Source organism: Salminus brasiliensis, chromosome 15 (assembly GCF_030463535.1).
Source record: "Salminus brasiliensis chromosome 15, fSalBra1.hap2, whole genome shotgun sequence".
Classification (NCBI taxonomy): Eukaryota; Metazoa; Chordata; class Actinopteri; order Characiformes; family Bryconidae; genus Salminus; species Salminus brasiliensis.
In genome coordinates, this window is record NC_132892.1 from 16,677,232 (window position 1) to 16,690,194 (window position 12,963).

The following is a 12,963-nucleotide window of genomic DNA, read 5'->3' on the forward strand; positions in this document are numbered from 1 at the left end:
TTTTTACATCATAGAGCTTTAGTGTGGGAGCATTTATCAGCAGAGACTTCAGATTGTTATAGCTTTGTGTTTGACTTTCTCCCCAGTGCCACGGAGTGTCATGCTCGAGCAGTTTTCTGAGAGGTGCGCCGACTTCAGTAAGGTTGGGAATAAATTTGGAAAGGTACTGAATCATGCCCATTAATCTCATGAGTGCCTGCTTGTTTTCTGGTGTAGGCATGTGCTACAGCTCTCACTTTATCTCTATTTAGCTTGAGACCTTCTGCAGAGAGAGCATATGGCCAATGTACTGGATTTGTGGTGATCTGATCTTGCACTTGTTTTTGTTGAGTTTCAGGTTCCGCTGACTTTCCCTTTTCAGCGCTTGGATGAGTCTGCCGTCATGTTTGACCGTTTCACCCCAGACTAAGATATCGTTCGTAACGTTATGTGGGAGTATGTGAGTACTTTGCTGAATTCTGCAGTTTCTGGTCCCCAAATTCCTCCTGTACACTTTCAGCTGGACCCTGAGCTCTCGTGAAGAACAAATGGCGAATATCGGGTAGGTTCTTTCTTGACTCTCAGTAATCCCTGAACTTGTTTTTCAGCACATTCCTTGTTTGTTTCTTTCTCTCTGAATTGTAACATGTTGTAGACCTTCACTACATTTTCCCCAGCGACGTGCGGAAAGGTGGCGCGTTGTTCTCCTCAACAATCCCACTCAGGTCAAACAGGTCAAACTTTTGCACCTAAAAATCAAATTTTTGATGAGATTGCCTTGCAAGCACAGTGCTGAAGGAGGCTGCAGCTGTGCCACTTGCTTGTGTTCTGCTTGGACTGTCTTGGGCTGCTGTGTCCTGCTTGTGTTCTGCATCAAAATTATTACGCTGCTGTGTTCTGCTTGAACAGTGTCACTCTTTCTGTATAATAATTTCGCTGCTGTCCTGCGTGTTTTTCATCAACATTATGCTGCTGTGTCCTGCTTGAACTGTGTTGGGCTGCTGTGTCCTGCTTGTGTTTTGTCTAAAAATAGTTTTTGCTGCTGTGTTCTGCCTGAACGATATTTCACTGCTGTGCCACTTTTTTGTCCTGCTTGATTGGTCTTTCGCTGCTCTGTCCTGCTTGTGTTTTTCATCAGAATTGTTATGCTGCTGTGTTCTGCTTTTACCATGTTGGGCTGCTGTGTCCTGCATCAAAATTGTTACGCTGCTGTTTTCTGCTTGAACGATATTTCGCTGCTGTGCCACTTGCTTGTGTTCTGCTTGAATGGCGTTGGGCTGCTGTGTCCTGCTTGTGTTTTGCATGAAAATGATTACACTGCTGTGTTCTGTATAAATTGTTTTGCTGCTTTGTTGTGCTTGAGCGGTGTTACGGTGCTGTTCATATTCATACATAAACCTAAACCTTTTCTTCATAATTTTTATTTATCTATTTATTTTCCTCACTGAATTGTAACATGTAGACCTTCACTGCATCTTCCCCAGCGATGTGCAGAAAGGTGGCGCATTGTACTCTTCAACAATCCCACTCTCTGTAAGAAACAGGTAAAACTTTTCCACCCACAGTCTCCAATTTTTTTACAAGATTGGCTTGCAAGCACAGTGCTGAAGGTGGCTGCAACTGTGCAACTTGCTTGTGTTCTGCTTGAACCGTGTTGGGCTGCTGTGTCCTGCTTGCGTTTTGCATGAAAATGATGCTGCTGTGTTCTGTATAAATTGTTTTGCTGCTTTGTTGTGCTTGAGCGGTGTTACGGTGCTGTTCATATTCATACATAAACCTAAACCTTTTCTTCATTATTTTTATTGCTTCCTTCATTTCTTCTTTTCCCCATGTGCTGAGCTGCCCCCTGCTGCTGGTGCGAGTGCATTTGTGTTTGGCTGCTCTTTCCTACCCTGTCCTGCTGTAACATCTCCGTAAGAAATGTAACGTGTAACGTCTGTAAGAAACAGGTAAAACTTTTGCACCCACAGTCTCCAATTTTTTTACAAGATTGGCTTGCAAGCACAGTGCTAAAGGTGGCTGCAGCTGTGCCACTTGCTTGTGTTCTGCTTGGACCGTGTTGGGCTGCTGTGTCCTGCTTGTGTTCTGCATCAAAATTATTACGCTGCTGTGTTCTGCTTGAACAATATTTCGCTGCTGTGCCACTTTTTTGTGTCCTGCTTGAACAGTGTTGGGCTGCTGTGTCCTGCTTGTTTTGCATGCCTGTTCTGCTTGAACAGTGTCACTTAACCTTGTTCTGTATATTAATTGTGCTGCTGTGTTCTGCTTGATTGGTATTTCAATGCTTTGTCCTGCTTTTACCATGTTGGGCTGCTGTGTCCTGCATCAAAATTGTTACTCTGTCTTCTGCTTGAATGATATTTCGCTGCTGTGCCACTTGCTTGTGTTCTGCTTGAACAGTGTTGGGCTGCTGTGTCCTGCTTGTGTTTTGCATAAAAATGATGCTGCGGTGTTCTGTATAAATTGTTTTGCTGCTTTGTTGTGCTTGAGCGGTGTTACAATGCTGTTCATATTCATATATAAACCTAAACCTTTTCTTCATTATTATTATTATTTTTATTATTATTATTATTAATATTTTATTTTATTGTATTTTTTCCTTCATTTCTTCTCTTCCCCCATGTGCTGAGCTGCCCCCTGCTGTCTGTGGGTGCGAGTGCGTTTGTGTTTGGCTGCTCTTTCCTACCCTGTCCTGCTGTAACCCTTCTAAAAAGTTTTTGCTGTGATTTCTCCCCTCCTCTCCTCCTCCTAACCCTTTGTGTTTTTTCTCTTTCACATGTGTTGAGATGCCCAGTTTCAAGTGTTCCATCGGCAGACCTGGCTCTGACCACCACTCTCCTGCCTGCTGTCCGGTTCTGGGGCCTCGAATGGAGTCCACCTAACTGCATGGACTTCATTTCACTCATGTTTTCATCTTTTTATGGCTTGAAGGCACATTGGCACATTTCTTTGACACTGTTGCCACTGGCTTGCTCAAAAGAGGCTTGGACCCGGATCTCTGTAAAGCTGCTGTGTGACCACATTTGTTGTGAAAGTGCTGTATAAATAAAATTTATTTGAATTGAATACTGTATTCTGTGTGAGTTATGCTCCTCTATGCTGGTTGTGTAGTGTTATGCTACCGTATTCTGGTTGAAAGAGTACTGGTACTGTGTTCTGTATTAAAATAATTATTCTAATGTCTTCTGAATGAAAGCGTTCTGCTACTCTGTTGTGAATGAACAGTTTCAGGCTACTGTGTTCTGTAAGACATCGTTACGCTACTCTATTCTGGTAGAACAGTGTTCTTTTACTGTGGTCTGTAGGAAAGTTCTGCTACTTTTCATTCAGAATTCAGTAGCATAGCTCTGAATATGGGATACAACAGTGTTGCGCTTCACATTCAACACAGAGTTTGTAGCGCCCCCTATGGATTCTCTAAGAGGATTATTGTAGCCCATGATAACATGATTCAGCTCCCTGAAATGTATAAACATACTGTAAATATCAGAAATCAAACATTTCATACCCCACTGTATCTAGCTTAAAGTACTTGAAACAGAATTTCACACAGTTGAAAAGACCTAAAATAAAATGTTCATTTTCCCACATCCTGTAGTTTAAAGTACCTGACCGAGAATGCCAAAAGTTTCACCCCACACAGGAGAAATGAGCTGAAATGAAATGCTAAATTCTCCACTTCATACATCTGCTAGAACTTGACAAATGCTTCACTCTATAGTTAAGAGCTTAAACTTCAGAGAAACACAGCTAATCAGATCAAAGCTCATTTACATATATCTTAAAGGCACTGTAATAAACAAAAACAGCCAGTTTTAATTGTAAGGGATAAAGTGTGATTTTTGTTTCACAAAACTCCACAAACACTAAGTAGGACTGAAGAGAAAAGAGGAAAAATGGAGTTTATGGTCCTTTAATATAATATTTGGACATTTAGGCCCAGCCCTAGGTGTGTCTTAATCTTCACACATCACTGCTATTACATTATCAAAAATGTTTAATGCTATTGCATTATTAAAAAATACATTTAAAATAATGACAGGATACAAGGTGGTAAAAGGTGCCTTGCAGGCAGAGTTCAGTGGAGTATCATCAAGTTCCTGCACAGAGTGGATTCTGCCTAGTGAATGACCTGCAGAAAGCTGGGACCAACGTTACAAAGGCTACAGTCAGTAACACACTACGCCGCCAGGGACTCAGATCTTGCAGTGCCAGACGTGTTCCCCTGCTTAAGCCAATACATATCCGGGCGCGTCTGAAGTTTGCTAGAGAGCATTTGGATGTTCCGGAAGAGTATTGGGAGAATGTCTTATGGTCAGATGAAACCAAAGTAGAACTGTTTGGTACAAACACAACTCGTTGTGTTTGGAGGAGAGTGAATGCTGAGTTGCATCCAAAGAACACCATACCAACTGTGAAGCATGGGGGTGGCAACATCATGCTTTGGGGCTGTTTCTCTGAAAAGGGACTAGGACGACTGGTCCGTGTACATAAAAGAATGAATGGGGCCATGTATTGTGAGATTTTGAGTGTAAACCTCCTTCCATCAGCAAGGGCATTGAAGACGAAACGTGGCTGGGTCTTTCAGCATGACAACGATCCCAAGCACACTGCCAGGCCAACAAAGAAGTGGCTTTGTAAGAAGCATTTCAAGGTCCTGGAGTGGCCTAGCCAGTCTCCAGATCTCAACCTAGAAAACCTTTGGAGGGAGTTGAAAGCCTGTGTTGCCCACCGACAGCCCCAAAACATCACTGCTCTAGAGGAGATCTGCATGGAGGAATGGGCCAACATACCAGCAACGGTGTGTGCCAACCTTGTGAAGACTTACAAAAACATTTGACCTCTGTCATTGCCAACAAAGGATATATAACAAAGTATTGAGATGAACTTTTGTTATTGACCAAATACTTATTTTCCACCATTATTTGCAAATAAATTCTTTAAAAATCAGACAATGTGATTTTCAGATTTTTTTTTCTCATTTTCTCTCTCATAGTTGAGGTTTACCTATGATGTCAATTACAGGCCTCTCATCTTTTTAAGTGGGAGAACTTGCACAATTGCTGACTGACTAAATACTTGTTTTTCCCCCACTGTATGTATGTATGTATGTATGTGTGTTTTCAGTATTTGTTCACTGTCCAAAGAATGCAATTACTTGATTTAGCATTTGGAGCAAGAACTGACTTTCTGCTTCATTACATTTTCACCCAGTGTAAAGACTGATGAAGCTGTATAAACATTAGAACTGACCCAAATGGAGAAACACTTTTTTGGACAGCAATAACATAAGCTTGTGTGTGTGTGTGTGTGTCAATTATACAACAATTACCTGTCTCCCACTTCTGATTTCACAATTGCCTCAGACTCTGAACTACATTGGTGTATTCACTGTGAAGAGAGTGAACAATGTCCTTATGTCAGACGTCTTGGGCTCTAGCAGTACTCTGTTGCATAGAAAGCAAAGAGCATTACAACATAAACTACATCAATAATAAGAGGAAATGATCTGTGGTGTAGTATTGCTGAAATAATAATGCATTCTTCTTGGTTGAAGGGTTTTGCAGCGCGTTTGTGAGCTTGCGCTTGTTTAGTGAATCTGCGGCGCGTTTGTTAAATGTAGAGCCATGTTGTCGTTTTGATGATGGGCTTTCTGCTTTAGTGAATCTGCAGCGCGGTGGGTCTTCTCGCCCACCATACTTTATATTAGGGCTGGACAGAACGAGGCTTTTTAACCCAGTTGAAGACAAAGTGGTTGGAGGCTCGACAGCTCTACTGCACCTGCTGTTCTAATAAAACACTACACCTCCATCGCCTGATTCTGATTTTTCCCTCCAAATAAACGTCAGCTTGTAAAATCCTAAAGTCCAGCAGAAATAATTCACTATGGAAAATGATTCTAGCAGCATGATGAGGAAAACGTCAGGTTGAAGTTGTTTAATCAGGATAGCAGTAATTCCCTAAGATATCTATAAAGCAATGTTATTTATAGTGTAGTTCAGTGGTAATGTGCATGTGTCAGAGCTTGGTGAAGCGCAGGCTTTGAGACTACTGCCATACATACAGCAATATGGGAAATAAGACAATCCATAACATTAGAATTACAGAGAATTACAGAAGAGACAGTTCACAGTCTGGGTTTTCACTGATAATTGTGTTCATATATAAAGGAGAGGAGAGCAGGGCACACTCACACACAGTTTGATATTTTGGATCATTTAATTCAGGAAAGTATTTCAGAAATATGAATAATATTGTTAACATAAACAACCTGCACAAATAAACAAGTTAACAATTCAGCTCAAAGCACTGCTTATTAAATCACAGTACTGCTTATGAAATCAAATGGGTCAAATGAAGAGCTTTGAGACACAATGAGATAAAACAGTAAATAGTCACAGAGAAAAGAACAGTTCATATAAGATGTTGTGTAAAAAATGACTAATGAGGTTATTTAGGTGTTAAGTTCATACTGATGTGGCTTTACAGGGCTTCTCTGTTCTGTAGTCAGTGTTTCTATAGTTTCTCACTTTAGAAATGGGACAGGTTGTGTGAACACGGCTCTTCTGCAAAGCATACTGTGTATTATTCTAGTTACAATATTCAAAAAGAAGTGTATGCTTTACAGTGTTCTTTGCAGAAGAGCCGTGTTCACTCACCTTTTTTAATACTACTGTGAGGGACGATGTACCTAAATGTTTCACTCACCTGTACACCTGTGTAATGTGACGTGATAATAAAAGTGATTAGATTTTTTTTTTTTTGGTGGCTCAATGGGTTGTTAGAAGAGATGTCCACAAGGGGGTGCTATGGTGCCATTATTCCTGGTAACTCTGCTGGTGACCAAGTGCTAAGAAGGCTGAGAGAAACTATAGAGAAAGTCTACCAGCTGTTTTTCTATTCTTTACAGACCTCTTTCTTTTGGTTTGGTACTCAGTACACCGCACACACCTACATGTGAAATCTTAAAAGACATGATGTTCTAAAAAATGTTTTATTAATTTATTTATGATATTAATTAACAACTAAAATTAGCATACACATTTTAGACTGCATGCTTTATGAATCGTCTGCTAAGAAATAGAGAGCCTGTTGCAGAGGTGGGTGTTCACTAGTTACCTTTACACATGATAATAGGAGAATGAGGATGGGAGTCTAGTTTTCCTTTCCTAGTCATGAACTCCATTTTTGAGTGTAATGTTGTCATGTTATGTTGGTGAGCATCTGCATGGCTCTGTGATGGATCACGTGTCTAATTTAAGAGCTTTTTTAGACCAAAAATATAAGTAAACGAAATCAACCATAACAGACACTGATTGTATCTAAAGTTCCAGTGCAGCTCTATAAGTTATTCAGTATTGAAGTATTTTATTTTAATTTTCTAATTTTCTACATCTGTCACACTGCCAATAAAACGTGAAGCTCTGGAGCAGCCGCACAGTGACCTAAGGTCGCCGGGATAGAGGGATTTTAGTCCCCAAGCACTGGCTTAAGGAGCAGTTGAACTGTGTTCTCTTGAGTAATGGAGCTCCATCCAGTACCTTGGGCTGAATTGGAGTGCATAGACTAATCATCCAGCATCAGTGCATCAGGAATTGCTACGTAAACCAGACCTCACAACCGCGACTTTTCCTGTGCCTTTGTCCACAGAAGGAGATTTCACTGGTCATCTGTTTGAAATACAGGTGCAGAACAAGTGTTTAAACAATGATGCACCACTGATAGCTAGAACTGCAGCTGTCTCTCCAGATCTGCTGAACGATATTAGGGTACAGAATGACTTCCCCGCCCCTCCTCAGACAACCAATGGGCCTCTTGCACACTCATGCCCTGGGGATTCAGCAATGTATGTAGTGGGTATATATTAATGGGTGCATGTCACAGTTCAGCCAGTTCAGAGTGTGAGGGGGAAAAGAGTGTTTGTCAGTCTGGCTGTCCTGGACTTCACACTCCTGTAGCGTCGGCCCGATGGTAGGAGCGTGAAGAGGCTGCGTTGAGGGTGTGTACTGTCCCTGATTATGCTGTGGGCCCTGCTGATGACCCTGGTCCTGTAGTTGTCCTGCTTTACTGTGATTGTAGTGTACTGTAAATGTAGTGTTTCTGTACTGTAAAACAGTATGTTTATGACAATTAACTGTACTGTAAGTATAGTGTATATAGATGACTGTACTGTAAAATATGTGTACTACAAATTAGTACATTAAATAACAATAATCTATTGTGAATTATTGTTCTGTAAAGTTACCATATGTTTATTGTAATTAAGTGTACTGATTATATTTTAGTGTACAATAAATGTAGTGTACTGTAGTTTTACTGTAATGTAGTGTACTGTATATTTATTACAATTAACTGCTGAATTCATTCAATTCATAAATTCATTAAATTCATTAAATGAATCCAGTTTTACGTACAACAGAATGAACTTACAGTGGAGGAAATAAGTATTTAATCCCCCACTGATTTTGAAAGTTTGGACTCTAACAAATAATTAAACAGTCTATGCTAGCTTTATTTTAACAGTGAGAGAAAAAAAAATAGAAAATGAATTAATATTTAAATAAAAAATAATTTGCATTTCATTGAGGGAACTAAGAATTTGATCCCCTAAAAACCATGACGTTACCAGTCGTTACCTGCATGAGAGACACCTGTCCCAAATTGTCACCTGTGTAAAAGGCCATCTGCCAAGAGACTCAGTGACACTCCAACATCTCCACCATGGGCAAGACTAAAGAGCTGTCTAAAGATGGCAGGGACAAAATTGTTGAGCTACACAAGGCTGGAATGGGCTACAAAGCCATAAGTAAGAAGCTGCAAGAGAAGGTGACTACTGTTGGTGCAATTATTCGGAAGTGGAAGAAGTACAACATTACTGTCAATCGACCTAGGCCTGGAGCTCCATGCAAGATATCACCTTGTGGAGACTCACTGATCATGAGAAAGGTTACAAATCAGCCAAGAACTACATGGGAGGAGCTGGTTAATGATCTTAAGGCAGCTGGGACCACAGTCTCCAAAAAAAAAAACATTGATAATACACTGAGACGTAATGGCTTAAAATCCTGCAGTGCACACAAGGTTCCTCTGCTCAAGAAGACTCATGTCCAGGCTCTTTTCAGCAAGCCAGTGGCAACAGTGGCAAGGAAAAACTCAAAAGGGGAACCCATCTTCCTCTGGTCGACACCAGATAGCATGCATGCAGGTAAAGAGTCACAAGCAATCCTTCTAAAGCATTTTGTAAACAAAATGTACATGAAGGCAGCATAACTCTGTTCACAGAGAATACAGTAGCAGAACTATTAAAGAACACAGTTGTGTGACAGTTTTCATACAGAATACAGTAGCATCAATTTTACCTTTAGAAGTCAACAGGGTCACATTTTTCATACAGAATACAACAGTGCTGCTCTTCATATTCAACATAGAGCTTTAAGCTTCCTCTATTAATTCATTTTCCATACATCATTCATCCACCTTCAGGCTGCAGTAGTTTAGCCCCACTAAGACAATAATGCTTAAATTGCATTTCAGAAAAATGCAGCCAATCAAAAGAAAGCTCATTTACATAACGACACAGTTATAGAAACAGCTTGTTATTATTTTAATGGACTAAGGGCAGGTTTGGGTACATAAAGCTCCATAAAACAATGTAAGTAAGACTGAAGAGAAAAGGTCAAATAAAATGTAGACTTGGAGAGTAAGGGTAATACTAGAACTCTACAAAGCCATGGATGTTGTTGCTCACTGTTCAAAAGGCAGCATCACTGTTATTTTATCAGTGACAAACACCTCGACCATGTGGTAGCTCAGACAGAGCAGAGGCAGGTAGTAAAGACCTGGTGTTCGGTCAGAGCAACATGACAGCACAGTAAGACCTTCAGCTCCGCCAGATGGACGTTACAACAGTCCACTTGCACGCTCTGATTGATTGTGAGATGTATATGGAGCAATCAGAGGGATTTGAAGGAAAGTCAAATACAGCTGTGAACTGAATAAGTCACTGTATGCTCTTAAACTGTCTGGAAGAACCTGGAACAACATGTTGCCTGTTTATCGAGATGAAAATGGCTTTCCACAGAACTTTTGTCTATGACAAACACACTGAAATCAGGAGGATGATACTGATAATGTGGGTTGAGGGTCTGAGGTTGAGGTAAAAAAGATGCCAACAGAATTCAAGATGAAGGATCTAGGAAAACTGAACCATTTTCTAGGTACTGATTTCAATCAAAGTCAAGGCGCAGTAAATAGGAGTCAAAAGAAGTACACATCAAAAGTACCTGAACAATTTGGTAGGTCAGACTGTAACCAAGGTCCAACCACAAATCCCAATCACAAAGCAGCATGTAGCTTGTTTGTTGTGATGAGGCGCACAAGACCTGATCAAAGTTGGAGCAGTTAAATAGTCACAGTACTTGTCTGAGCCAAATGAACAACAGTGGACTGCAGTCGAGCATGTAATTAGGTACTTAAAGGATACAACTGATCATGAACCGTTACAAAAAGAGTGGAGAGAAACTGAAACTTGAGGTAAACTTGAACTAAACACGGCCTTCCTGCTCTGTCTACACATGAAGCAGAACATATGGCACTGGCTGCAACCACTCAGGAAAGCTTGTACCTGGCACAGCTACTAAATGCCATGGACAGTAATCACCACTATGCACCTGTGAAAATATCTGAAGACAACCAAGGAGCAATTGATCTTTGGAAGACAACATTTTTGGGGCATCTGCGGCTGCTAGGACTAAAGGACACAATATTAAACTCCTCACACGAGTGAACAGGATAAAGACAGTGATGAAAATGAAGACGCATATGCTGACGTTTGGAAGCTCGTTTCTGGATGTTTCTGGAGGAATGCTAAGGATTACAGACAAGTAATGGGAGTGGATTACATTATTACTACCAATGTCAGCAGCAATAACATTTTATGACTGCTGGTGAGTTTGGTAAAAGTGCTGAAAGAGAATCTAGGGTGTTTGATGTTATTGCATTTAACAACATTTCTTTGATTCTGATTGGAGCAACACTGTCAAGACTATGCCAGAGCACAGCCTGCAGATCATCTGTTACATGCTCTGCATCTGCAGGGTGAGATGGTTCAATCTGCAAGGTTATTAATGAAAACACTAGCTGTTGAGGTTGTTATGGTACATTTGCTAATAAAGGGGGTGGCAGGTGGAGATCATGTTTGAAGTAGTTCTAAAACAGGATTAGGTGTTGGTTGGAGATGGAGTCAGGTGGAGAAATACAGAGTTCTCTTAATACCCAGGGGCAAAATTTAACCTAATGTTAAGGGGGTCCTGAATCAATGTCTGATCAGTAGAAAGAGCTGCTTCTGATAAAAAACCACAGCAAATTCACCAAGGCCATAGACTGTGATAAGCAGGAAATTGTGCTGCTTTTTGGAAGCCGGAGACTAGCCTGCCACTTTAAGACTAAGCACCCCAAAAGACGGTTAACAGATCTCCTTCTCTACTACGAGTCTCTGGGTCTACGATTTAAAACAGTGTAGATGGATCTAAAATGTACAAAGGGTTACAGTCAAGTAATGACCTTGAGCTCCACCAGGGCATGAAAAAACAAAAAAACTAAATGGTAATAAATTGAACCTAAACTCTGCATACAAGGGAAATCTGCTCAGAGTAGAAACATTGTAAAAAAACACAAGACCATGTCTGTTCTACGTGTCTTACAGAACACCAAACCCATACTGACCAGGCAATGTCAGATGATGATGAATATGATGATGATTATGATTTCCATGAGGAGAGGTGTGTACCCCCCTGCTGACAACTAACCGTGTTAATCAGAAGAAAGACAGACATGGTACACGCTATGCAAAGAGAAAGCACCTCAGGATTTAGCTGACTACGTGTCAGATATTGAAGACCAGACACTGACCAATCAGTGCAGACAAAAAGGGGAAGAATTCTCTTAGTACTTTAAAGCCACAATCTTGTTGTTTTAATTGTAGAGTCCCCCTGTCCTGCACGTTTTATTGCAGGGGTGTTCAGTCTTATCTGCAAAGTGCCGTGTAGCTGCAGCTTCTCCATCCTAAACAGGCTGCAGGACACCTGATTCCACTTGTTTAATCAATTAGTGAGTCTTCAAACAACTGATCACATGTGCTTCTGCTTGGCTGGTATGAAAAGCTGTACCCACACCGGCCCTTTGTGAGTAAGATTGAACACCCACACCACTGAGGGAGGGTTTGTAACTCATGATCAATAAGATAAAGGCGTGTGTTTGAAAAGCTTCTCAATGTAGGAATGCAGATATGGGATCAGAGTCCTCTGTTATTTACAAAGACAAGAACTGCTCCTAAATTAGTGCATTACCTAGCAGCTGATTGTCTGCTTATATAAAGAGGCTTTTAACTCTTTCAAATAATCGTATTGTCTTAGTTTCTGCTGTTCCCACATTTACCACACCTTTATGTTAAAAAAGTGACAAATTCCAGCAGATTTTAAAAGTATTGAGAAAAGAAGTTATTCAGTGAATCAAGAAGTGTGTCCACTATTCTTAAAAGCTCATATATAGACCTTGATGGTCAGGCAGAGTTTTGAGGCAGAGAAAATGCAGGAGCAGTGCTTGAGCAGTTCTCTACCAGCTATATGATCTATATAGAAACAGAACTCCAGCAGAATCCACTCTGTGCATGACCCTGATGAGACACCACTGAACTCTGCATGCAAGGAACCTTTTACCACCCTGTATTTCATCATTATTTTAAATGCATTTTTTAATAATGCAATAGCATTAAACATTTTTGATAATGTAATAGCAGTGATGTGTGAAGATTAAGACACACCTAGGGCTGGGCCTAAATGTCCAAATATTATATTAAAGGACCATAAACTGTTTGTGGAGTTGTGTGAACAAAAAATCACGCTTCATCCCTTACAATTAAAACTGGCTGTTTTTTATTTGAGGTCTTTTCAACTGTGTGAAATTCTGTTTCAGGTACTTTAAGCT